Raw genomic sequence first — 14,001 nt, 5'->3', positions numbered from 1 at the left:
TAGGATATTTGATAATGATGGACAGGAGTGCCTTTCAAAACTGACAATAAAGTAGTTTTGCCTTGTGAGTATATCCTTTTACCGCAAACCACTAATGCCTAACAAAAGAATATCAATGGATTTAACAACATGTTTGAGAGGGGGAGGGAGGAAAATTCTTATGCAATAATTAAATGGCTGCAAACAAACTAGGAGGAAACAGCACTGCTGCAGCTCTTTATAGAAACCGTTGGCAATGCTCAGATCATCTGCCGCTGAGCAGTTCCATTTGTTTTTTCTCAGCAGCCAAAAATGTATTTGTACCATAGGGCCCAGTTCTGCCCTCCTTACCCATATTGAGTAGCACTTACTCATGAGAGTAGCTCCACCCAACACTAAAAACTTATTCTTGGGGCATTGAGGGTAATCAGGGTAGCATCAGGCCCCTAAAGAATAGAGCTGAGTGAATTTTTTTTTGGACAAATTCACCAAGTTGTTTTGGTAAAAACAAACAATTTCTGAAGGACATTGACACATTTTGATTTTTCAATTCAAAATTACTTTGTTTCTAATCTTACTTCAATTTTATTTTTTAAAGAGGTAAACAGCAGACCAAACAAAATATTTTGTTTTGGACTGACAGAAATGTTTTGTTAGATATAAAACTTTTTCACTTCACCAAAAAATTTGTAATTTTTTTTTCCAGAAAGCTGTTATTCACACAGCTCTACTAAAGAATGACAGAAAAATGTATCTTCACTCTCACCCCGCCATCTGATTGCTGGCCCGAACTTGCTGGTTGACAACAGTGGTAAGTTGTACCCCATAGATTAAAGGGATGTGATAGCAGGCTCATTGGGGAGCTTTTTGAACAGTTTTCCCCCCCTTGAGGCAGAAGGCCTCCCTGGTCTGTAGGCTCTGGGCTGTGTTGTGCCCTCTGGGAGGAGTAATATTGCTGTGGGAGTTTTGTTTTTAAGCTTGGAGGTTTTGTGTGTGCATGGTAGTTAGAGCACTGAAGAGTAATACTGTATCCACAAAGCACTCAAGCTGGGGAGGCCTACCTGTCAAACTTCCTGACCAAGAACCCACCCCTCAACCTGGAACGTGAGGTAATCACCAGGCAGTACCAAGGAATTCCTGCAACAGCATCATTTGATGGTGAGCACTACAACCGCAGCACTAGCTAACTAAAAGTGGTGGAGAGTAGTGGAGGGAGCACAGCCAGATTTAGGGGCAGGTGACCTGAAGGGGGAGGGGCAAGCTTGAGGGGCACCAGCACGCAGATTTACAGATCCTAGTGTGCAAATTTATCATCTTCTATGTGAGGGAGAAATCATGCATGCATATCATGCATTAAAGTCATGAAATGGGCTACAAATGTAATAAAAAAATAAGGTATTTAAAAGTTTAACAAATGGAAGCAGGGTGCTAAAGACGCTGCTTGCCTGGGGCACCATTTGGTCTAGGGCCACCCCTGGGAGGGTGGGGCCATGGTCACTCCCTACCCTGCACTAGCCAGCAGAGATAGGGGAACACACTCTGTAGTGGAACCAGTGAAAGGGTGACTGCAGAGTGTGTGTGTGTGGTGTGTGTGTGTGTTGCTTGGGAGACCCCTTCTCAGTGGTCCGGAATTCCACGCCAGGTTCTCCTGCTGCAAAACAGCCCCAGCTATCTCTGGTTCCAAAAGCCAGAACTGAACCCTGAGTGCATGATTTTTAGAAATCACGTCTGATTATCCATCTAGCTCTAGTACTTTTTATGCTCTCTCAGTGGCAGGCACCATCAGAGAATGTGTTTTCATCCCAGCGAACAGAGGGCTACACAGACTGCTTGTAACTGTTTTTAGCACAGTAAACATGCAAACCAAATGCCTAGGGGAAAAAAGCCTTACCTGGCAGCAATTGATCATTTTTAATTAAAACGTGATATATTGATATTAAAATGTGATATATTAATTTAACCAGCAAGAGATGCCAACCCTAAATGATTTAGGGCACCACTATTTAAAAGACTGCTTCTGACCCTGTATCCCATCACAGCACTTGCAATCAGCAGGGGAGTGCCTGCTGTCAGTCCCCAGGATGAAAAGCAAATTGCTGGAGGCAGAGTGTTGCCAACAGAGGGTCTGTTTGCACTGAATGCACTTCCTCAGCCAGTCCATCAGAGCCTGTAGCTGCCTCCTTTCAGGCTGAGATGCAAGACACCTCCTCAGTTTAGTTTACTGCAAATGGTGAGGTTTAGTAGTTGGGTGGGTTTGGTTTGCTTTGCTGGCTGGTGGGGGCAGTTGAAGGTAGTATCAGGTGTAATATATATTCTTAGTTTGATTTATGGTGACAAGATACCACTGGAATGGACATCTAATTATTTTTAATAAAACTAAATTAATAATGATAATGAAATAACCAGGAGGAGGAACTTTAGTAAGGAGCACCAATTCCCCAGGTCACCGATGGGTAGCAAAGAGTCTGTGACCACTGCTCACAATTGCTGGAACCCCTGCAGCTACTGTGGATTCAGACTGTTCTCCAGCTGTAAGCCCTCCCGCCTGCTAGAGTACAGGGAGCACCTGCAAAGCTGTAATCCACAACCTAGGGAAGTACAGTCCCTCTCTGTGGTCTCCCTGCATTCTGCCCATCCCTGCACATGGGTTCCACTCCATCAGAATCTTCCATGGTTGGGGAGAATACGAGATTGAAATACATTTTAGTTCCATTTTGATGTGTCCATTCCAGTGAGATCAGATCCTGCAAAATGCTTGAATCTGTTGGTGATGGGGACTGGCTTGATGGAGTTTGATATTTGCTAAATCTGACCTTTTTCTGTGTGGATCAATATTGAAGATGTTGTTTGTGAATTAACAGTAAAAATAAATGAATAAATAAATAAAAGTAGTAATGGCAGCTGCCAAATAATTTTGAAACCAGATTCTGGCCTGCAATTAGGGTCTGGGAGGTGTTCATCTGCCTTCCAGGAGCAAATAGTCCAATGCATAAAATATATTAAAATTCTTTTCAACAATGTTTATTGACTGACAAATTAGCCCTCAGTAAAATCTCTTGTAGCAGCTAAGCACTGAGAAGCCATGCCAGGACTTTAAAAAAAAAATCTATTTTTCCACTACTTGCACAGCAATCAAAATTAGAATACGAATTCAGACCACCTTGATCAGTGGGGGATGGAGGCAGAGGAATTTTTAAAACTCTCAAACAGTACAGTACTATATTTTGCCAGATTTTAATAATTATATTTTTAAAAGATATCAAACAGAGATGAGCCTGAACCAAAACACCAGACATTCCCAAACCATAGCAACATTCAAAATCCAAACCCAGATGCGGTTTTACCTTTGGCAAATTACCTCTATCATTCGAGCTGAATGGATATACTGGATATGAAGCTTGTGGTTGGGGCCATATGATCCCTCCATGGGACACAAAAGTAGTCTTTCCCCATGGGAATTACTAGGAGTGCCTCTTATCCTGCGGGGCCACAAGTGAGAATATGGCCTCGGGGATCCAGTCATCTCAGGAGGGCCCTGTGCGCAGCTTCCATTAACTTCGGTGGTAGTTGAATGCATACATCTCACGGGTGATTGAGCCCCACATTCATAGCTGGATTTTCTAGTTTGAGCCCATCACCAATTTAAAAAAAAAAAAAAAAAAAAGAAGAACGATAAGGGAAAAATCTGAGTCAAGTACTATCAGGAACCTGACTGAAGTTTGTCTTAAAAATACAGAAGGATAACACAGCTCTCTTTTACTATTACTAGACATCTTATAGGAGACCAGAGCAGAAAGATAACAAGAGATATCAATCTCACTGCAGCAATGATAATGAGATAGGTAGCTGTGCATAAATTTGCAGAGCATTAATTATTACACAGATAATATAGTGCTAGTGTGATGCTGCCTATCCCACACAAGTACACATGGAAGAAGAGGTGAGCACAAATCCAGTTTTTCTTCAGCATAATAATCCCTGGCACTTTTATGATGAGCTCAAAGATTTTTACGAACACTAATTAATTTTCAGGTTTGAGCCCATCACCAATTAAACAGATGAATGACAAGGGAAAATGCTGTTCAGATTTGCACAGTGAGCATCAACTCCAAGCAAACAAGATGCTTGTGAGGTAGGTAAATATGAGTATAATTTTACATAGAGAGAAACTGAGGTAAAGAGGCATTAAGTCACTTGTCCGAAGTTAGACAGCAAGCTAGGAGCAGAGTGGGATAAAAACCCAGAGTTCTGACAAAGTCTTCTGCTTTCACCACTAGGTTACATTATCTTGGCTTTTTACAAGCTGACATATTTTGTCATCTTCTGTGTGGTATTCTGTGTTGGGAGACGGGCACAGAGTTTCTTTCCCTATCCTCTCGGCCTGATCCATTATTGCCTTGTGACCCATTAGCATCAGCGAGGTTCATGCAAAGCGGCCAGAGGGTAGGCACAAGCTAAGGGCAAAATTAAGTGCTTTGCTTATTGTAACCATAAATCCTAGTCTTGTGAAGTGATGATGTAAGATATTCAGTACCCTCAACTTTCATTAAAATCCAGGATGTCACAGCCTAATACTGAGTTTTGATTTCCCTACTGGAAAAAAAAAATCAAGCTAATGTATATCTACAGTATGTCACAGCAATGTCATAAGACTTCTTTCAATACTATTTGTGCCGGAAAGTGCTTTGCAATCCTCTGAAGGAAGGTGCTATAGAAGTGTGAAATATGGGTCAAATGAGACCAATTCAGAAGACACCCTTTCTCCTTTGGCCTTCCTCTCCTGGCTGAAGAATTCTACCCATTTCCCATTTGATGCTATGATTTAATACATAGTTTTAAGACACGGGCTGTGTGTCCAGGGGTTAGAACTGAGAACTTGGAAATCCTGGGTACGACTTCCAACTCTGCCACATCAATTTGATTTATGACCTCGTATAGGTCACTTAAGGTCTTTGTGTCCCCGTTTATCGATCTTGTCTATGCAAGAGAGACAGCTTTCTCACGGGCCAGTCGGAGACTGTAGAACAAACTCCAGTAGGAACTAAGGCCCATCACAAATCTCACCACCTTCCACTCCAAGCACACACTTCTTCATCCTGACCCTCTTGAATATAAACATGGAGAAGTGTGTATATTTTTAAAAAACCAAAACAAACCCCACCAAAACAAAAACACCACAATTCAACCCCTGGAGAGAGGATGAGAGAAAGAACTAGTCAAATGACAGATGTTAGTCATGTTGCTCAAAGCGCTATGGATGAGCATGGTATAGCAACTCATATGGAATACCCACTTGAAAATGGGCATAATATTCCCCACATACAGAATTTTGCCAGGGTGGAGTGAGACTTAATAAATTTTCATTTGTAAAGTGCTTTCAGGTCTGCAGATGAAAGGCACCATCTATTTAGTATTTATTAATAATGAAACATCTTTTAAAACCACATTGGATTAATATGAGGTTTTTCCTCTGGATTAAATATACGACAAAAAAAGATTTTTCCTGCGGAGTTTATTGCAACGTGTATTTCAAAGGACTGTGGATCCTCATTGGGAGAATATACTACCAAGTCAATACAGACACAGAAGCTGTTCAGTGAAATAAGGCTTCAGGAAAACACTGGGCCTTCCACACTAACACACATTTGCCCCTAGCAGGAACAGTGGCTACAGAACTTTCCCTGGTCTTAATGGCACCACATGAAGCATAAACACATCACCATGCATTATTAGAGAAATTAGACAAAGTTCCAGGAATAAAATAATCCTTATTAAAATATTTGAATTCAGAAAAATTAGAGCCTGCTCCTGCTTCCAGTATTTCCTTAAATGGGACAGTATCAAACCCTACATAAGGGGATTCAGACCAGTGTTGTGGGAAGAAATCCAACAAAGCCAGCACAAAGTAAAACATTTTTCATAAAAGTTTTTTCACAAGACTTTTCAGCTGCAAAATGACAATTTTTACCCAGAGGGTAGAATTTTCCAATTATTTACCAATTATTATTCTGTGTTTCCCATTCACTCTAGATGAAATATGGAAATACCTATTTCCATAGACCAGTGGTTCCCAAACTTGTTCCGCTGCTTGTGCAGGGAAAGCCCCTGGCGGGCTGGGCTGGTTTGTGTACCTGCCGCGTCCGCAGGTTCGGCAGATTGTGGCTCCCAGTAGCCGCAGTTCGCTGCTCTGGGCCAATGGGAGCTGCTGGAAGCTTTGTGTGTCCTTTTTCCTTTGTAGAGAGGTGAAGTGTGTAATGTAGATCTCCTGTCTTATTTTAGTAAAGGACTGTAAGCTGTCTAAAATCCTACCTGCCATATGGGGCCACAACAGGGGTACCCCTAACTCACCCAGCAATATCGTCAATTTATCCAGCTACACACTCAACCCAGCAGAAGAGTCTGTCCTATCTCAGAGACTCTCTTTTTGCCCCAGCACCCCCACGAACATGATACAGTTCTGCGGTGATCTGGAAGCCTACTTTCGCCGCCTCTGACTCAAAGAATACTTTCAAGATAACACTGAACAGCGCACTGATACACAGATACCCTCCCACCAACAACACAGGAAGAAGAACTCCACATGGTCTCCTCCTAAGGGTCGAAATGACAGTCTGGACCTATACATAGAATACTTCCGCCAACGTGCACAGGCAGAAATTGTGGAAAAACAACATCGCTTGCCTCATAACCTAAGTTGTGCAGAATGCAATGCCATCCACAGCCTCAGAAACCACCCTGACATCATCAAAGAGGCTGATAAAGGAGGTGCTGTTGTCATCATGAACAGGTCTAACTACCAGAAGGAGGCTGCCAGACAACTCTCCAATACCAAATTCTACAGGCCATTTCCCTCAGATCCCACTGAGGAATACACTAAGAAACTGCACCATCTACTCCGGACACTCCCTACACTAACACAGGAACAAATACCCTTAGAGCCTCGACCGGGGTTATTCTATCTACTACCCAAGATCCACAAACCTGGAAATCCTGGACGCCCCATCATCTCGGGCATTGGCACTCTCACTGAAGGACTGTCTGGATATGTGGACTCCCTACTCAGACCCTACACCACCAGCACTCCCAGCTAGCTCCGTGACACCACAGATTTCCTGAGAAAACTACAATGCATTGGTGACCTCCCAGAAAACACCATCCTAGCCACCATGGATGTAGAGGTTCTCTACACAAACATCCCACACACAGATAGAATACAAGCTGTCAGGAACAGTATCCCTTGATGATGACACAGCACAACTTGTTGCTGAGCTCTGTGACTTTATCCTCACGCACAATTATTTCAAATTTGGTGACAATATATACCTCCTGACTAGTGGCACTGCCATGGGCACCCGCATGGCCCCACAATATGCCAACATTTTTATGGCTGACCTGGAACAACGCTTCCTCAGCTCTCGTCCACTCATGCCCCTTCTCTACCTATGCTACATTGATGACATCTTCATCTGGACCCATGGGAAGGAGACCCTGGAAGAATTCCACCATGATTTCAACAGCTTCCACCCCACCATCAACCTCAGCCTGGAACAATCTACACGGGAGGTCCACTTCTTAGACACCACAGTACAAATAAGCGATGACCACGTTAACACCACCCTATACCGAAAACCCACCGACCGCTATGCCTACCTTCATGCCTCCAGCTTCCACCCTGGACACACCACACGATCCATCGTCTACAGCCAAGCGCTGAGGTACAACCGCATCTGCTCCAACCCCTCAGACAGAGACCAACATCTACAAGATCTTCACCAAGCATTTTCAAAACTACGATGCCCTCACAAGGAAATAAAGAAACAGATCAACAGAGTCAGACGTGTACCCAGAAGCCTCCTGCTATAAGACAGGCCCAAAAAAGAAACCAACAGAACTCCACTGGCCATCACCTACAGTCCTCAACTTAAACCTCTCCAACGCATCATCAGTGATCTTCAACCCATCCTGGACAATGATCCCTCACTTTCACAGACCTTGGGAGGCCAGTCCTCGCCCACGGACAACCCGCCAACCTTAAGCATATTCTCACCAGCAACCACGCACTGCACCATAACAACTCTAACTCAGGAACCAACCCATGCAACAAACCTCGATGCCAACTCTGCCCATATATCTATACCAGCCACACCATCACAGGACCTAACCAGATCAGCTACAACATCACCAGCTCATTCACTTGCACGTCCACCAATGTTATATATGCCATCGTGTGCCAGCAATGCCCCTCTGCTACGTACATTGGCCAAACTGGACAGTCACTATGCAAGAGGATAAATGGACACAAGTCAGATATCAGGAATGGCAATATACAAGAGCCTGTAGGAGAACACTTCAACCTCCCTGGCCACACTGTAGCAGATGTAAAGGTAGCCATCTTACAGCAAAAAACTTCAGGACCAGACTCCAAAGAGAAACTGCTGAGCTCCAGTTCATTTGCAAATTTGACACCATCAGATCAGGATTAAACAAAGACTGTGAATTGCTATCCAACTACAGAAGCAGTTTCTCCTCCCTTGGTGTTCACACCTCAACTGCTAGCAGAGCACCTCACCCTCCCTGATTGAACTAACCTTGTTATCTCCATACTGATTTATACTTGCCTCTGGAAATTTCCATTACTTGCATCTGATGAAGTGGTCATTCACCCACGAAAGCTTATGCTCCAATACTTCTGTTAGTCTTAAAGGTGCCACAGGACCCTCTGTTGCGTTTTATGGATTCAAACTGTGTTCCATTATTGTTCTGCTGAACCTACCAACCTCTCCTATTACAGACAACTCATATATAAGTACTGTTAAATACAAAAGTGACTTGAACAATCCCATTACTGCTTGCAATCAAGAAATCGGTTTAGTGAGCGTTTAAAAGAAAAGTCAATGGAAATCTTAATAAATAATAATTAATAATAATAAAACCTATGTTTTCCCTTTGCTCTTTAGTTCCCATTTGCAGATTCTCATCCCTTAATGAGTCATGATCATTAATACAACACATATGTATAAAATAAAACTCATCTCCTTCTGCCTTTCCCCGGCTGCAGCTGCTTCCCCACCCCCATCTCATTTTTATTTCCAGACCTAAGTCACCAAAATGTTCCTTGGGGGAAAAAAACCTTCTCTTCACCCACAGTCTTTATTTGGTGTGGATTTAACTTGCTGCTTGTGCACAGAACTATGGACCTGAACTTTGACTGATGATGTGAGCCGTCTCTTTGCCACACTAAAGCAATCACAACAACCCAGCTTGAAGCAGTAATGCAAGCTGGACAAAAGCTAAAACAGCAGCCCTTATTTTATCCTGTGAACTTATCAAGGATTGTTCATCAGCAATGACATCTCTTGCAAACACAGCTCTATGAAATTTTTGATGTCTTAAAAAAGTCAAGGCCAAACTTTCCGAACTTACCAGTAGGTGCCTAAAGTCAGTCCCCTAAATCCAAGTGTATTAACCTCAATAAGTGGCCTGATTTTCAATGGTACTGACCAGACACAACTGCCATTGAAACTGACTGAGATAATGCCTCCAAAAACTCTCCCTCTGTTATACTGTCCCCCCAGCAATATTCTGATGAAACATTCTTTTATTTGAAATATAAAGGTCAATGAGCCAAGACAAGAGATCAGGAGTACTTGTGGCACCTTAGAGACTAACAAATTTATTTGAGCATAAGTTTTCGTGGGCTATCCGAAGAAGTGGGCTGTAGCCCACGAAAACTTATGCTCAAATAAATTTGTTAGTCTCTAAGGTGCCACAAGTACTCCTGTTCTTTTTGCGGATACAGACTAACACGGCTGCTACTCTAAGACAAGAGATGTCTCTATTGCTTTCTTTGTAGCGTAAAATAGTGCTTCCCAAACTGGGAGCCAGGAAAGGTTCATAGGGGGATACAGGAGTGTTTGGGGAAAAAAATTATATGCCCGATTTTTTTATTTTCTGATTAAGAGATTATTATACCAGGCTTAAAGCTCACCTGTGTTTTATCTATGGGTCTGCTATGGCTGCTAGCACTGGGAACCTTTCTGTGCCCTCAGCTCCTGTTAGGGGCCTTCTGCAGAGAGACTCCCTGCTGGGGGAAGTATTCAACAGGAAGTCTCTAGTCTCTAGCAGCAGCACTAGCAGATAGGGGAAGGAGTCAGAGGGAGACACAGGTGTGTCTTATCTTTATAATGGAACAATTTTTACCAAGTTAAGCCTACATGTAGAAAACATTTGGCTGAAGAAGAAAATGCTTTTAAAACTGAAAAGGAAGAAAAGTAGACCATACAACACTAGTTAAATTGTTTGGATTTTTGTGTCTCGTTATTACGGTGGAAAGTCCACAGCCAAGGAAGCCAAGGAAACTTCAGATGCATTTAGAACCCAAACATCAGGAAATCCAGACTCAAGAACCACGATTTTTTCCTTCAGAAATAAGAAGAATTAAAGCAGCAAAGAAAAGGTCAGGTCTAAAGCAGCAACAGATCCTCAGATAGCCTCAGAAACATCATATGTTGTAGCCACACAAATTGCAAAATGCAAACAAGCACATGCCATTGATGAGACCCGTCTACTTCCAGCAGCAAAAGACATCCGTAGAATTATGATGGGTGAACAAGGAGCCAAGGCACCGAAAACTATTCCTACATCAAATAATACCATCCCTCAATACTTTGATGACCTTGCAGAAAACATCCAGGACCAGTTGATAGAACAAGTTAAGAAGAGTCAATATATTGCAGCGCAGCTTGATGAGTTCACAGACATAGTCAACATGGCTCGGCTTCTGTGTTATGTGAAATTTGTCAAAGCAGTTACAATAGTGGAAAAACTTATTTTGCAAAAAGAGGTCCCAATTTGAGTAACCAGTGAGGAAATATTCAAGACCACTGATAAATTCGTAGTGCATGAAGGGCTTAACTGGGCTATGTGTGTGGGGCTGTGCACTGATGGAGCAGTAGACATGATAGGAAAGAACATGGGAGTTGCAGCATGTGTAAACAAAGTGGCACCAGCAGCAATTTAGACACACTGCATAATTCATCACCAAGCTTTGGCATCGAAGTAGTTGCAACCTGAAGTACATGAGGCCCTCAACATTGTTATTAAAATTAATGTTATAAAACTCCAGGCAGTGAACACACATTGCTCTAGTATACTGTGTGAGGAGATGGGCTCTTTTAACTAATATTTTCCTGGAGATGAACATGAATGTCTAGCTCCCGACTGGATCATTCAAAACCCTATTGTGGTAATAGTTGGTTCCATTCCTACCTTAATTATCTCTGCTCAAGAAAATCTCTTAGAATTGTCAAGTGATCAGATGCTGAAGATCAAGTTTTCAAATCTAAAACCACAAATTCTGGATTTCTGTTAAAGGAGAGTACAAAGAACTCAGTGATAAAGCTATGAAAGTGCTGCTTTCATTCACTTCCAGTTATCTCAGTGAGTCTGGGTTTTCAGTAATGATTTCTGTGAAAACTAAACAGAAATCATTTAAACTTGGAAAACAACGTATATCTGGTGCTATCTGAGATTCAACCAACGTTGCACAACCTTGCAGTTCGAACCAGGCCCATTCTTCTCTCTAAAAATCTTAGGTCGTGTCTGAATAGGCCCCAAAAGCCATATTTTCAAATTGTAGTTTAAAAACTGGGCTTAGATTGGATTATACAATTTAACTAACTGTATGTAGTTGAATAAAGTTGCAAACCATCCAAAATCTAGTATCCCTGAGTCAATAAACACTATAACAAAAACTAAACAAGAAAATGTTATTTGGTTGTTGGGAGCCACGGAGTCTTAAAATATCTGCCAAGGAGCTGCAGTTATAAGAAGTTTGAGAATCATCTGTGTAAAGTACAGGGCGGGGTACATAGTTCTTCTCTATGCATCTTAGAAACTGGAATTGTATTGCTAGGGTTTGCTTTCATTACAAAAATCCAAGCAATTCTTATTCTAGGAGTAAAATATCCTTTACCAACTCCTTCCTTTCATCTCTTTTTACTTTTGGTAATATCCCATGCTTCTGACATGTTGTCTCTTACTTCCTCTCTCTTCAAAACTTTAGTTCGATCCTCTTTGCTACAATATTCCCTCTCCCATCTTCTCTTTTCACTTTCCCCTGGGTTTTTTTCCCCCAGTCACCCATCAGTTTCCTCTTCGACTTTTATTTCTCAGTTTTGTCACTTACAGTTTTGTCCCTCCCATCTCTAGGCTCTAATTGGAGTTTTTAAGTCCTGGCTTCTCCCATCAATTGTCCAGCAGCAGCAGCTTCCCTATCATCAGTTTCTTTATTTTTAGAGCATAGCCAATTATGGTCATTTGTTTTGCAATCACAAGAGGTGCATATACATTCCTTTTAAAAGACCTTATCCCACAGCTATGTCAAATTGCTAAAACCATTTGTATCATCTAAGATGCTTAACTTGTCACAGCCGAAGTGACAGCCTGCTAGCTAGTAGAGTTTACAGTGATTGATAAAATGGTAAACTTAAGAAGCCATACATGGGACTTAAAATATAAAATTATTCTCCAAGGACTAGTGCATGACCCAGACCATGCACCTGCACAGGGGGTAAGAGCCCATCTCTATAGGCTACCTTAGGTCCAGGACTGTAAAAGGGGGACTACTCACTCAATTACTCCCTTCTCAGAGCAGGATGGTGGGGAAGTATGAGCAATGGGCAGAGCCTTCACTGCACACACTCCCTCCCCAAGCTGGGCAAAGTACTTTATAGCAGCAGTAAATTACTACCCCTAGGAGCAAGAAGGATGCAGAAGAAGAGATGTAACTCAAGAGCTGGGACTTTGTCACAATACCTCCCTGGTCTATTTCTGGGTTGGTGCAATTTAGGGACCACTCCTTGCTCAGGGCTGTGTCAGACTCAAATGTGCTGGGGGCTCCCCTCTTTCCTTGGTTGTTCCAAACTCTTGCAAACTTTGGGGAGGCAGGAATTTACCCAGGAATCACTCCAACACAGAGATCTAGCCCAACACTTTAATTAGCATGTACAAAACCCCACAATCATTACAAAGAGCAGTCAGTCTGTGAGGGTTGGATATAAACCCATGTTATCTAAAGGAATCTCTGCTTCCTTCCTTGTGGCAATGGACAATTCTTATGTCTGCTGCAGGCTCATAGAGACCACATGATCAAGCTGTTATCTTGGCCTGCTCCCCAACCCCAAACCCAGGCTCTCAACCTCTTGTGTCCCTGCAGCATGAACATATCCTTTCTCCTGCAGCCTGCGCATTACCTTCTTGAACGGCATTTCCATTCTCTTATCAGAGGATAGAGGCAGCAGCAGTCAGTAGGGATGGGGTTTCCTGCTAGCTCTCTAGCCTACAAGGGCTCTGAGGGGTAGAGGTCAACTTCTTTTATCTGTCCATCCCCTACCCAGTCAGTGCTCTGAGAGCAAGTGGGTAAGAGCTGCTGCTGCTGATCTGTGGAGTGGGAGCTTCACACTGTCCATTAGTGATTTACTCTTCTATCTCAGGCTCTTCAGGAAGAATTCTTAAAGCACACTGGGAAGCCGTGGTTGGAGGATCAGTGAGATAGGATATGTGGTGTTCTCTCTTGCACCGACCAGGAAAACATAAAGCAGCTGATATGACAATGTTAAGCAGATTGGTACAGGGTGGGATCTTACTATAATGCTTTTCATCAGTAGATTTCAAAGCACTTTACAAAAGGTGGTCAGAATCATTATCCCCATTTTGACAGATGGGGAACTGAAGCACAGGTAGCAACACCAGTAGTTAAGATTGCCCAACACCTTCCTCTAAAAGACTCGGTTTTAAGTTGCTTATAACCTTGCCAAATGTTACTGGTTCAAACTGAATTTTTCCATGCTGCTGTCTGCTTCGGATGGATTATTATTACTATTTTTAATAATTTCAGCTAAACCAGTTCCACTGTTTCTGAAAATGAGATTGTGGGGAGAAAAAAAACCAAACATTGTTCTGTCCAAATTTAAAAGTATTTCAAACTGTTTCATGGAGAAACTCTAGTGACTCCATGCTTTG

General features: G+C 42.4%; 1 long non-coding RNA gene across 1 annotated transcript in view; it reads left to right on the top strand.

Annotated features, from left to right (window-relative positions):
- Window positions 1-223: 223 nt before the first annotated feature.
- The window catches only part of LOC135981023 (uncharacterized), a 60,368-nt gene continuing 46,590 nt past the window's right edge, over window positions 224-14,001 (top strand). Inside the window, exons 1-2 of the long non-coding RNA XR_010597969.1 lie at window positions 224-790; window positions 4,012-4,111. This is a non-coding gene — a long non-coding RNA (uncharacterized LOC135981023). The remainder of the gene's footprint in view (window positions 791-4,011; window positions 4,112-14,001) is intronic.

The sequence above is a fragment of the Chrysemys picta genome, chromosome 2 (assembly GCF_011386835.1).
Source record: "Chrysemys picta bellii isolate R12L10 chromosome 2, ASM1138683v2, whole genome shotgun sequence".
Taxonomy (NCBI): domain Eukaryota; kingdom Metazoa; phylum Chordata; order Testudines; family Emydidae; genus Chrysemys; species Chrysemys picta.
Note: the sequence above shows the minus strand (reverse complement) of the source record. Positions and strands in the feature narration are given on the sequence as shown.